This window comes from Macrobrachium rosenbergii, chromosome 2, assembly GCF_040412425.1.
Source record: "Macrobrachium rosenbergii isolate ZJJX-2024 chromosome 2, ASM4041242v1, whole genome shotgun sequence".
Classification (NCBI taxonomy): domain Eukaryota; kingdom Metazoa; phylum Arthropoda; class Malacostraca; order Decapoda; family Palaemonidae; genus Macrobrachium; species Macrobrachium rosenbergii.
Genome location: NC_089742.1, coordinates 14,186,148 through 14,200,919, shown reverse-complemented (window position 1 = coordinate 14,200,919; position 14,772 = coordinate 14,186,148).

The following is a 14,772-nucleotide window of genomic DNA, read 5'->3' as shown; positions in this document are numbered from 1 at the left end:
TGCTTCCTCCTAATCACTGTTTGTTCTCTAGATGCGTCAATTGTGATTCCTTATATAGCCATAGTTGGATAACCAATTAACAGGTGTGCAAATGCGAAATGTATTACCCTTACTACTAGAACCTTTTCCGTAAGTGAGATTCTTCGTAGTTTAAAAGGTAAATCAATTTTCCCTACTAGTTTGATTCTGTTTCCCTGAACTTCTGTGATTTTACAGTCTACTACTGGGCTCAAGCTTAAATGAGAGAAATATGCCTGATCCACCTTTTCAGACATTATATTCTTAGGACTGCCTGTATCAAAGAATACAGCAATAGGCTTTTCTAAACCAACATGGCCAGGGAACACTGATCTATAACTATATTCATTTCCCTATATTAACTTTGCTAACACACTCAGTTTGGCTTTAGGATTGACGATCTGGTCTTTTCTTCTGCTAAGTAGGAATGTCCATGATGCCATCGGTGTAAAATTTACCTCCGAATCGTCTGACTGTTCTTGATCTGGTTGATATACTAGGCTTCCTGCTTGGTCGTTGTTCTGATCTCTATTATAATTTTGCTTTCTGTTCCTTCCAGCTTGTGGAGACTGAATGATTTCTGCCTCTACTTTGTGACTGTGATCTATGCCTAGGTCTAGAAAAAGGCCCATTCTTACAATCTCTAGCACTATGTCCTGTTTTCTTATGGTAACGACAATAAGCTGTTCCGCGGCAATCACTTGCGTAGTGTCCTCTCTTTTGGTAGTTGTAATATGTAACTGATGACAATCTTCCTTGAGATGTGTTACCTGGATTCCTATTCTGACTTCCAGCTAGTGTCCTAGGTCTCCTATTCTGATAAGTCTGATGACTATGTTCCCCTTTCTCTTGTCCTACAGTAACTAAAGGTCTGTATAGATCATTCCCTTCAGAGTTTCTACCTAAAATTTTCCTCACTTCATATTCAATTTCGTCTACATCATCTTCTGGCCCCAATTTGTGGTTCATCTTTGCAATAACTTGTGCTGGAAATATCCCGACAGTAACGATAACCTTATTTTTTTTTTTTTTTTTTTTTGCAAATTTCAACTGGTATTATCTCTTCACACCCTTAAGTTCTTATCCGTGGGGTTTTTGAAAATACATGACCCCATTTATTTATATAGTTATATAGCTGTGGACTCCTTCCAAGGTAGTTTCTTTTGTCGACTCTCCAACCATGGACAATATTTGCGAGGCTGATGACAGGGTCGTTTACGCCTACTGTGTCTGGTGTATTATTTTGTGCCGATCTCTTTCTGGGCATCTACTCACCAATGGCAAATAATTTCTTAAACACCAAATATAACTGAATTGTGATGAGTTATGGCACCAATATCTCTTCAAAAAAAGTCAAACCAGATCTTAAAATTTTTTTTTAAAATCTAAACACCTCTACCCAATTAAAGCAATGTTAACAATCACTTAAAATTTCCTAAAATTTCTAAACGATTGAGAATGTTTTTAAAAATAAAAGTAAAACATAATACAATACGAGTTTAGTAAATAAAATGTTGAATAATATTTAGTAAATGATTAGTAAAAAAAATCGTTGCCAAAAATTTATGTCTATTTAACCCAAGTGCAAGTCTTTTGTGTCTTTTAAAAATTGTCAAACACATGTATTCACATCATGTTAGCTTTAGTAAAAAAAAAAATCTTGTGTGTGTGTGTGTGCGTGTGTGGATATTCAAGGATTTATCTTTTTCCGTCTTCGAATCTCTGGGCGTCGTCTGTGGGCGTACGATCTTCCTGGATGCCTTTTTCTCGTCTTTTGTTGTTGGGACACCTCTCTCTCTCTCTCTCTCTCTCTCTCTCTCTCTCTCTCTCTCTCTTTTTCTCTCTTTTCCTCTGAAATTCTTCCTCTGTTACTTATTCTTCGATGTTCTTTCTTGCTGATTCTTCTTTCTTCTGTGTTTGATGCACAATATTCTTCTTCTTCACGAAAATGTCACTAAAATATTTCTAGGTTCGTAGTCACTGGAACTTCACTTTGAACGGAGTAGAACGACGAATTCCCCAGTTTCTTTCAAAAAATGTTTCTTGCAGAGTGGTGAGATATTTAACTATATCGCGGGAGTGTGTGAAAATTCGGTGGTAAACGCTCTGCTTAGTCGCATATTATCTGATTATAGCATTCAGAAGGAAAGTACCCTTCACTTGGTCTTGCGGTTGAAATTAATTCTTCTTTCTTGATAGTCGTATCCGATCGTAGACCCTGTCGTAATCCAACTGTATCCTTCGTATCTTTCGTATCCCACCGAGCTGCAACCAATTTTCAAGATTGCCTTCTTGCAATCAGGTTTCAGGCAGACGTGTACGGGAGGCTTCTTTTGTTTCAGCTTGGAATCTAAATTCCATGGGAACAATTTTACACAGTTCTTAATTCTTCTTTCAGCAGTTATTTATATGCAACAAGGAATTATTACTTTAGAAGATTAACTTAGATTGTTTAGTTTCTTAATTTTAGTTATCCCCTATTAGATTATAATTTCCACCTGAATTATTTCTGGGTGTTGGAAACCGAGTCTGACTGTCATTGATCTGAGGGAGGTATGCTAAAATTCTTCTTCAAAATGCGGACTTCATTTCTGTTTGTGGTTTTGAATGCGCCGGTGTCACAAACACTTCTCGGTATCACCACTGGTCTATCTCTCTCACTCGATTATCTATTTCTCACTACTGTCCGCATGCAAAGCTTCCCTTTATATGGATCTGTCTGAGTATGCAGGTCATGGCCAAGTCTAGCATAATTTTCCAGAGTTTCACTTTTCTACAGTCTCTTTCATTATTAAACTTCATATGTGTATTGATTCCTAGTCTATCGTTCGAGTAATCACTTATAGCCGCATACGGTTCGGCGCCAAGGAGGCGTCGGTCCAGTTGTTCATGTTTTTTCAGGGGCGATCAAAGCGCCTTCATTCCGTGACCTCATGACCCTCACTGATGGATCCTTTCAGACGCTGATTTCGCATTTCTAGCACTTGCGGTACACACATTAAGATTTGGGTCAGGCTATGGTAGCTGACATAGCAGACTTGAAAATGTTATTCTGTGTATCTGTTGTCTATTTAGGTATAATCTTAACTAATGTTTCCACTACAGTCGTTTCCATCATACTATATTATATAATATTATATATAATATATATATATATATATATATATATATATATATATGTATATATATATATATATATATATATATATATATATATATATATATATATATATATATATATATATATATATATATACATATATATATATATATATATATATATATATATATGCAGTATATATATATACATACATACATACATACAACTACACACATGCAACTACACACACACACACACACACATATATATATATATATATATCTGTACACACACACACACACACATATATATATATATATATATATATATATATATATATATATATATATATATATATATACACACACACACACACACACACACACATATATATATATATATATATATATATATATATATATGTAGACACAGGCAAAATCATACACTTAAATCTAGATACACACACGGACACACGTATGTATGTATATAAACATCTATATATATATATATATCTGTATACATAGTATACACACTTCAACACACACGGACACACGTATGTATGTATATATGTATAAATATCTATATATATATATATATATATATATATATATATATATATATATATATATATATATATATATATCATTGTAGTAATCCTTATCCATTTCCTAAGGCCACTGATGGTTCCATCAAAATGTAAAATTTGTGTTTAATTAAACATATGAAACTTTGTTTCCTGTAGGAGTACGGATATCCAAATACTACTATTTATCTTACAGTAGTTCACTTTCTGATATACACAGTTTTCTCTTCATTCTCAAACTTTTCCACATACCCAGCATGTAATTAACGCTTAAACTGCACTTTCTCTTGAGGATCTAAGGCCATTTATCTCTGCCACCATTAATCGTATTACCTGGCTTACTCTCTTTCTTAAATTGTTATCATACAACCATCATAAATATATTAATTACAATCTTTACTTTTACATGAAATAAGGGACCAACTATTCTCTTTATCAATTTTCCGGGGACTTTCTCTACTACTGCCATACATTGCATTCCATTTGTTTTTGTTCATGCAAATGCGTGTCCACAATTGATATTCAAATAATCCTGGTATGTATTTATATATAACCACTATTTTGTATATTACTTTAATTTTTTCTTAGATATTTCACTTTGCACTGTTATTTCTTAAAACGTTTGTACCAGACTTTGACAAACTGTAATGAAGGGACGAAAAATCCTCCTTTATGGAGTAATTTTTTTCCATGGTAGTCTAAATAGCTCTATTTGTGATGAAATATATACACATGCTGGCACGCTTTCAGGTACTTTTTACTATAATAAATAATAACTTTATGAAATTAAGTTCCAAAATATCTTATCGTTCGTTGACATAGAAACTCCAGGATAATCAATGCTGACCTGAATTTAGTTACATGTTCTATATACCTCATGAGAGACGATGGACCATTATGAACAATATACATTTTTAAAAGTTTATGTTAGAAATTCTTCTTTTAATATATGAATTTGCAACAAAAGAAAGGCTATGTAGTTTCTTTTCTCTTATGATTATAATTTTACATGCCGTAGTAATGCATTCTGCAACAGTATGGACAGTCATGTACGTACAACGTACATCTGTTACACAAGTCGCGATGAAGTTTAGAATTGTAAATGCTTCGGCATATGTCTTGAGCGTTCCCATACTTTTGCTTCTGTAAATCTTTAAAGGCAGCACTGCAGCGTGTCTGGTTCATCGTTAAAGTGAGACCTAACTTTATTTCTGCTGTCATTTTTAAAATATTCCGTTATAACTTTTTAAGATGTTATAACTAATCGTGGGTACGTAAACACATATACATACGCAGAAACTTTCGCTCTTATAAATATATGGATTTCCAGTTATATACAGACGAAACGGGAATAAGCTAATGAATAATGAATCTTACCTCTACCGACATCTGTTGAGCTAAGGATCAACTATGCGAGAGCAGAGTAGGCGGTATGCGTGCTCGTGCTATCAAAGTGTTGTTCGTAAAGCTGATGATATTTTATCAACAATGAGCTTTCGGATGCGCAACCTTATTATAATGGGTTAATGTTTAGATAAGTAAAAATTAATAATACCTGTATCTCATTTATCATAGCTATAACGATCATTGTTAACACGAATCTAAACATAAACACCTAAAAATCTGCATGAATTCGTTTACCTTCAAGAATCTCACTCACACTATAGCAATAACAATTTAGTTTGATATTAATATTCTTACAGCAGTTAACAAAGCACCAAGTCTTTATTGATCATGAAAACATTAACCTTTTGGATATAGAGATATATATATATATATATATATATATATATATATATATATATATATATATATATATATATATATATATATATATATATATATATATATATATATTATATATATATATATATATATATATATATATATATATATTATATTATGTATATATATATATATATATATATATATATATATATATATATATATATATATATATATATGTGTGTGTGTGTGTGTGTGTGTGTGTGTGTGTGTGTGTGTTTGTAGGTTGTAGAGCGCCTTCGTAACTTGCGCCAACGCGATGGCAGGTAACACCGGAAACGGCTCTGAAGACAGCATATCTAGAAAAATCGTATACTCAACAGTAGCAAGGAAACGAAGAAAAAATGCAAGAGAACGCACGGAAAACGGACACCTAGAAGAAGGGAGCAGCGAAAGACCAAGATCACGAGGGGGTGGGGGTCACACAGGAGGAGCTAGGCGATTATAGGATTAAAAGTACCCAGCTCACAGATATAAATACAGCTGGACTACGCGTCTGCTCACTGTACGGATACTTGATAATGTGGACTGTTTGTCCTAGAAAGCTTGTAACTTTTTGAATAAAAACTCCTTTAGATACCATCCAGTTTGAATGAGGTCCTTTTAGTAATTGTACTAATGCACAGAACAATTGTGTATGTGATAAAGTTAATATGTATAATATGTATGTATGTATGTATGTATATATGTATATATATATATATGTATATATATATATATATATATATATATATATATATATATATATATATATATATATATATATATATATATATATATATATATATATATTCACTAAATAGAATAGCTTTCTCATTGTTAACCACCATTTTGTTATTGCTTCATATTTTCTTACTATTTTCTTCACTTCATTGTTTAGGTTACTGGTAGAGAAGTTCAGGTAATGGGGTTCTTCCATTTACTTCAGTAATTATACACGCGACAGCTGTTTCGTCAACCTATACATATTGACGTTATCAAGCGTACTAATACAAAAGTTGTTATTGTTTTAGATTTAGCTGGCCTTGTGCTAGCACGGGCTCTTGCTCCTAGAGCAGCCCGTAAATACAAAAGTGGAAACGCATGCGTTTTGTGCCGTCAAGGAACGGAAAGGTAGTACAGGTATCCAAAGACTTAGATTTAAGTATTCACAAGAGATTGTGGTGAAATATTTACAAAAATTAAGTGTTGTACAATGAAAATAATGTACAGATTATACATGAACATATACCAATTACACATATGTTCAATTTCTATATATTTATTATATGTTCCTATCCACGTGTTCGCGGTCTTATCCCACGTAGTTGAAGGGCTGTCTCCTACATGAGGGCAAGGATCTTTCCGCCTCGCGTTGGATGTTAAGGCTGGGGCGCTGTATGGCGATGCTGACTGCTTCTGCTATCAATAAACGGTTGTAATTGTATTCCCTGTGTACGATTTTGGTGTCCAGGAGTAGTTCTTGCAGGGATGGTTTCTTATCGTGGGTGTCTACAAAGTGCTGAAGAATAGCACCTTGATTTATGTGGTCCTGCATACGTCGTTTCAGTGTAGTGGTTGTGTGTCCGATATAGCATTTTTTATTTTTTTGTGTGTGTGGGGGGGACTGACATTGCTCGTCAGTAGAGACAAACTTGTATACGATATCAGATTGAACCTCTTTTTCCGTTGACGATGCCGTACTGTTTTTCATTATTAATGAGGCCGTGAAGTTCGGCTAAAAGCAAATTCTTGTAGTTATTTTATTATATGGCGCTACGGGGGTGGTTCCTCTTCGCAGTATACCACGGATGGCTTTCTTTTCATCTTCGTGGTGTTTGTTGTATGTTGTCTGGTGGTATATTATTAGTTCCTCGTCTTTTTCTTGTGTGTCGTCCCTCTGGGCTGGGTTATGGAACTCCTGTAGTCTCTTTTTGATCACTTGCTGGATCATATTATCTGGGTAGCCATTATTTGTGAGCAGCTGTTGAACTCTGTTAATTTCCTCGTTTGTCGCCTTCCATGTTGAACAGTGTGTTATGGCGCGCTTTATGTATGCATTGACTACACATCGTTTATATGTATAAGGGCATTCTCCTCTCCCATTTAAACACCTCCCAGCATCTGTGGTCTTACTGTATATAATGGTATTGTATTTGTTATCTTTTTGTGTTTCAAGTACGTCCAAGAAGGGAAGTATTTTGTTAACACTCTTTTCTACGGTGAAGTTTAGTGTTGAGTTTCTTCGGAGTTTATTTACCAGTTCATCTGTGTCATTGTCGCCCTTTGTTGTCATGAAAAAGTCATCAATATATCTCCCGTAAATTCTAGGTTTTGGATGTTCTTCAAAGGTGACCTCTTCCGTGCGTGCCATGTATGCGTTTGCAAAAAGTACCCCTAAGGGGGAACCCATTGCTACGTCGTCCTTCTGCCGATATATTTCACCCCATGCGAGAGGAATGGGGTTTCCTTAGTAAATGCTTCTAGCATCTCTTTTAGGGTGTTTTCGGGTATCGGTAATGGTGGTTTCTCGGATCGGTATATCTTGTCCATTGTGATTTGCATTGTTTCATCCACCGGGACATTCATGAATAAACTTTCGACGTCCAGGGATGCTATGTCTTCGTCGGGGGTGGTGTCTTGCAGCAGATCGATGAATTCCATTGATGTTTTTAGCGTGAACGTTGAAGGAATGTATGGCATTATAATTGCGTTTAATTTCATTGCCACCTTATATGTGGGGGATGTCATTTGGGATATAATGGGCCGTAGTGGGTTCCCCTGTTTATGACAGCCCTTTGTTGGCCGAGTCGGTTGAGCTTCAAACTGTCACACGATGGGCCGGAGTTCAATTCCCGCGGCCGGCTGATGAATAGTTAGAGGAATTTATTTCTGGTGATAGAAATTCATTTCTTGCTATAATGTGGTTCAGATTCCACAATAAGCTGCAGGTCCCGTTGCTAAGTAACCAATTGGTTCTTAGCCACGTAAAATAAGTCCAATCCTTCAGGCCAGCCCTAGGAGAGAGCTGTTAACCATCCCACTGGTCTGGTAAAACTAAGGTATACTTAACTTTTTTCCCCTGTTTATTGTTCATCTTGACTGTGCCGTAGAAGTACCCGGGTGTGAAGTCTCCGATGATTTTTGGGAAGCTTACCGTTTTCTGTTCTTTGTTCGCTTTTTATGTTAGCCTCATAATTTTCTTTTTTAGGTCGTTAAAAAAGACCCGTCAAACGACATCACGACTTTGCGCCTCCCCAAGGGCGATGAAAACATCACTAGCTCTGTGCCATGATCAGTTACCGCCGCTGTGTGAGGTCTGTGGTGAGAGGTTGAAACTAGCATTCTTTGGAAGCTTGAATTTCAAGTCAATGGCCCCGTGGGCTTGTTCCATATGAATAGGTTTCATCTGCTGAATATATAAAAATAAATTATAAAATTTTCTATAAAACACTACTTTCGATTATAAGTACGTATAATATATTCCAGAAGCGGATATGAATGGGATTGAATGAGTGGGAATAGTCTAAATTTGTGGAATTCTGAATTTTAAGAAAGAGAAGGAACACTGTAATAGATGATTTGAATGACCAGAAGACACATGTGAAAGTTTATAGGTACAGTATTACTAGAGTGAATGAAACTCTAGTGGGTTCTCAGTCTGGGTCAAATAAATTTGTTAAACTGGATGTGAACTGGGAGACAAAACTTATACATCTATTGATTACACAGAATTTACGGTTCTCAAAGTAATGTTTTATATAAATAAATATTAAAATTAGAGAACAGCAAATAAATTTGTTAAACTGGAAAGTAAGTTCATATATATATATATAAACAAAATGGAAACAAAATGTATATACACCTAGTATGATTATACAGACACAAGCACACATATGTATATATATATATATATATATATATATATATATATATATATATATATATATATATATATATATATATATATATATATATATATATATATATATATATATATATATATATATATATATATATATATATATATATATATATATATATATATATTTTTTTTTTTTTTTTTTTATATATGTTTCCTGGTGCAGTTTCCTAGTGGTTCTTATGACTCCACATTTATTACTTTACTCTAAAATGGCCTTGCAAGATACCCAGGACATATAAAACACAAACAAAAGGGAGTTGTACAAGGAGCGGAGGGCTCTTACTCAAAGGGAAGTGCGTGAAACACGTGGATACAAAAATAGTTATATTCTCATAAAACACAAGATCAAAGGGAAATTAACTGAAACACGTTAAATTGCTGCTGCCGAGGTCCTCCCGAAGGGGGAGCTTGGGAATGCCAGGAACACGAACCAAGGAAAATTCTGCTACGGTCGTCCTTCTGAAACGATATTAGGACCCAGGTTACAAATCTAATGCTGGAATTTGGGGAATGAATTACTCGGGTGTGCGAAGGGCGCTAAGGGCTTCCCAAGGCGTTACTTGTGACTCAGAGGAAAGAAGCTGTGAACACGTGGGCCGGGGATTAAACCAAGAAACATCAGGGAATACAAAGTTATAGGCCCAGAAGTTAATAAATGCAAAAGGGCGAAGTAACGTGACTAGCAACTTGTTTTGGGTACTTTACCACATTGTAGGGGCGTAAGGCTGACGTCGTCTTCTGCCAGGGACCACGTGTGTGGGAGCGTGGACAAAAGGCCTCCTTCACCAAGGTACTGCTTCAAGTCGTAGATTGGGTCGGAAAAAGGGCGCCCTTGGGATGATGAGAAGGCCGCAGTTGAATATCAGCTCGCTCTTTTGGGACTTGCAATCCCCACTTGCAGTCTGCTGGCCACGTGGGTCGGGACACGGAGCAAAAGGCGGCTAGTTTTCACGTGGCGGCGAGCGAGCGGAGGGCAGGGGGCACGGTAAGTGCCCTCTCAGCTTAAACTAGCGACGGTGTGTGAGAGAGAGCTGTCCTCGCCCTGACCTTTTATTGCTTCTGGACAGGGGTGGGGGGGCGATGTCTGACCCAGGTCCCACTGCTATATCAAAGAAAAACGGCTTCTTTCCCTGTACCAAAGAAAACGGTGCAAAGCCATTTACTGCCCACAAGATTATATCTCTGAGCCCTTATACCCGGACTTCCACTGGTTCAAACTAACCCCAGTATCCACCACCTCTCACTGGTTCAAAATAGACAGAGGCCTATCTATCGGCCGAGCAAAGCAAAGCAGAAAGGCGGCGCTTTCATAGCGTATTTTGGCGCTAATCTTTACAGCTTCCTGGCAAAATGATATTCACACCTATAAACGGGTGCGAATATCGATAAAGCAAAAATGAGCGAAGAAAACGTTCGACTTTACTCTATCTTCTGCTTTGCTACAACTGTTACTTTACTTTATTTGCAAAACTCTGCTGCCACACTGATCAATAACAAACTGAAGGTTTACTTTAGGAGCAGAGTGCAATTTAGAATATACAATACAAGGAGGAACTTACTTGCAAATTAATTACTGCTCAAATACTCCATAATTACTGATTCTACCCATTCTTTATTCGTTTTAATTTACTGGGGTAATAAGGCGCTCAAAAGAAAATAGACCAAGAACACTTCAAAATTACAAAATAACAACAACAAAAAAAGTAAAACCAACAAGGCAGGATTTAAAAGGAAAACAAATGTAAACCAACTGATTTCTTAATGCTATCCAGGAATTACATGCATGCTATTAGTTGTGCCTTGAAGAGGCGGCATAAGTGACAATACACTGTGAGTTTTAAATAATATCCCCTTTACCAGAAAGTGTAATAACAAAATTCAATTCTCCTTTTTTAATCGAAATACAATTGTTCATAAGCTCGACGAGCATAGCTAATATCTCCTTCGAACACTAAACTGAAGGGACAGTAGTCTGACAGCTGCGAGGCAAAGAGATTATTCGCGGGTTTTAATTCGCTAACTTAAACAACGCTAAATTTTTACGTCTGCAGCTTACAACTCGGGTGTAAGCTATAAATAGACTACTCGACATATGAATGGGAGGATAAACAAATGAAGGGAAAATGGACAAGGATAACATTCTCCACAGGGATAACTCAATAAAATGAAAAAAAAAAGAAACTACACAGAATGACAAACAACAGGACTTTACTTCATACTAAAGGGCGGGCCACACCGCTGGGATTAAAAGGGCAACGTTAAAATTCGTAAGGGCAGGAGTCTTGTGACTCGAGATTCGTTAACAAATAGAGAAAAGGATTAAATGCAAAAGTAAATAATATACACAGAAAACCAAAGGATAACAGAGTGAGGTATTTATGGTTTATTTATTAATCTAACTTCCGTCGCCAATAGACGACGGTCAGAGCTAACTCTCAGCCCAAGGGCTGGGAAAGGAAACCCAAAGGGCGCGACCCCTTCAGGAAGAGCTGACACGCCTGCCTTGTGCCAAAGGACAGGCGTAAGGGCGTGCCACTTCCCACTCTGTCTCTCTTACTGCTTCAAAAAAAAATGATTAATGCATTTTTAAAGATGATGATATCCCATATGTTAACTGCCGCTTGCTGTGGTAAGTAAGGGAAAGTGTGAAGGAAAGATCGATAGAGAAGGATGAGGGATAGAAATTCCAAAGGAAAGGAAGAAGATAGCGGAAGGCCTTGACATCCTCTCCTGGATGAAAGGTGCCAAGACGTTCAAAGATGAAGATGGGGCCCTATGCCAAGTTTGCACAGGGGCCAGAAGAGCTCGGGGCTTCTTTGTGGACTACCTGCGATCGCCCACACCCGTGGTAACTCCGCCGCAACCTCTCCTCCTTGGACCGTTGTCCTTGGCCGGGAATCGGAGGGCCCGAGGCCAAAGGGCGGCAAGGGTGCCATCTGGGTCAGCTGCTGCGACAACTGACCCAGGAATTTTGTTCGCCATCTCGGACATTAACCGGCGCAGTTCGCAGAGTTCATCGGCCCAGGAAGGCGGGGCAGAATCATGACTCGCGGAAGAATCTGCGGCGGGCGGCGAGAGAGAAGGGACGGCCGGGGGGAGCGGGGTCGGCTTGCATGCAGGGGTGACCAGCTCAGGCACTGACATTGGCACTGGCGCTGGTAGCGGTGTGGTGGTGGTCTCGTCCGTCTGGACGGACGGAGACTGGCACTGCTCAGTGCGCCTAAGTGGCACTGGCAGAGGAGTTGAAGGCCGAGATTCTCCTGAAGGAGATCTGGCTGAGCCTCGGCACTGGCACTGATGCCGTGCCGGGCACTGGACTCAGATTTGGATGATTAATTGGGGAATGGGGACCCCAGAATGTTTGTGGTTTGAAATGGGACGTAAAATCTTGGCCCAGGAGGACGTCATAGCCTCCTGGAATGTGTTTCGCTACGGCGAGACGGAGGGTCCTGGCTCTGTGGGGTCGGGTGACCCTCAGCTGGACCGTAGGGAGGATCATCTTAAAATTGTTTATGCCCTCAATGGTGACGAGCTTGCGTCGGTCAAGTATAGCTCCATAGGGAACTTTGTCCCTCCTTATGAGGGAAATTTGCGCGCCAGAGTCGTCAAATGCCTTGACCTGGCGTGCTGAGTGTCTACCTCGAGGAGGTGCTACATAGATGGGACCCTCGGCAGGAGGGCCTAAGGACTCGGGATTCGTTACTGCCAGGGCGACGGCAGGATTTCCTGCCTTATTATTTCTAGGGCATTTTGCCCATGAGGAAGAGTGGCCATAAACCTTGCACGCCGTGCAAAAGGTTTGGCTGAAATCTCTTCGCACTGCCCCGGCAGAGGGCGCAGGCGACTTGTTAGGGGGTTGTCCGGGAGAGAGAGACGCGGGTGGTTTACTGCGGCATTGCTCTTTGGCATGCCCGATCTTTTTACAGAACCCGCACACAACGGGCTTCTGTGATTGCCCATTCTTCGGCGGAGGGGCACCCGAAAGGAAGGCGGGTGGAGTTATTTTGCGCTGCAGGGAGCTCTCCTGGGGGTGATGGGTGTCCCAGAGATCCGCTAATCGGCAGCACTCAGCTAAGGTTGGGGGCTCCTTCTCGGCGATGTGCGTGGCGAGGGCCGACGGGGTGTAGAGTAGGAAGTTCTCTATTTGTATTTGTTCGATTGCCTTGTTGAGGGTCGTAACCCCACGGACTCGAACCATTTGGCACGGGCACGCTCGGACTGGTAGGCCCAGTCTGCCCAGGTCTGATTTGCTTCCTTCACTAGCCCGTGCCAGCGCCTCCTCCAGCGTTCAGGGGTTATCTCGTATGCCTTTGCGATGGTCTGGCGTATGACCTCCCAATTTTCCTGCTCCTCCGGCGGGAGGGCTTTGTAGGCAATCAGGGCCCTCCCTCCAAGGAACTTGCCCAACACCAGGGAGAGTTCGGCAGCACTCAGGGGACAGGCCTTTAACACTGTCTCGGCGCTGTCGAGCCACACCTCGGGCTCGGCCTCCGTCCACTTTGGCATGCAGGCGAGCCTGGCTGAAGGCACTCATTCCCTGGGGGCAGGTGGAGGCGAAGGGCCACTCTGTTGCAGCATTGCGAGTTCATGGGCACGCTGCTTGTCCCTTTCTTCCTTCTTCTTCTCGCTCTCCTGTTCCTGTCTCTCTGCCTCTCGTTCCTGCCTTGCTGCTTCTTCTCGTCTTTCCTGAGCCTGTCTCTCTGCCTCTCGTTCCTGTCTTTCTGCTTCTCGTTCCTGTCTCTCTGCTTCTTCTCGTTTCTCCTGAGCCTGTCTTTCTGCTTCCTCTTCATCTCCTGAGGGCCTGTCTTTCTCCTTCCTCTCGTCTCTCCTGAACCTGTCTTTCTGCTTCCTCTCGTCTCTCCTGAGCCCCTGTCTCTCTGCCTGTATTGGCATCCATCCTCTCCTGTACCCAGTCTCTTAGTTCTCTCCCGGAAAGGCCGAGTTCCTTCCCAGAAGACATGAAGAACTTGAAATCCTCGCTTTACTGCCTGAGACCGTGTCGACATTTTGCAGGTGGGGAGATGACGCTTGGTCTCCTGATTTACCGACGGAGCGGGCTGATTGGGGACGATTTAGCGAATGATTGGTTTCCCGAGAAGCGGGCTGATTGGGGACGATGAATTAGCAATGATTGGTCTCCCGAAATTTTCCCCGAGATTGGGGACATTGGTCTCCCAAACAAAGCAATGATTGGTCCCCGCCCCGACGAAGCGGGCTGATTGGGGACGATGAATTAGAAATGATTGGTCTCCCAAGGTTACCGACAAAGCGGGCTGATTGGGGACGATGAATTAGCAATGATTGGTCTCCCATTTACCGACAAAACGGGCTGATTGGGGACGATGAATTAGCAATGATTGGTCTCCCAATTTACGATGATTG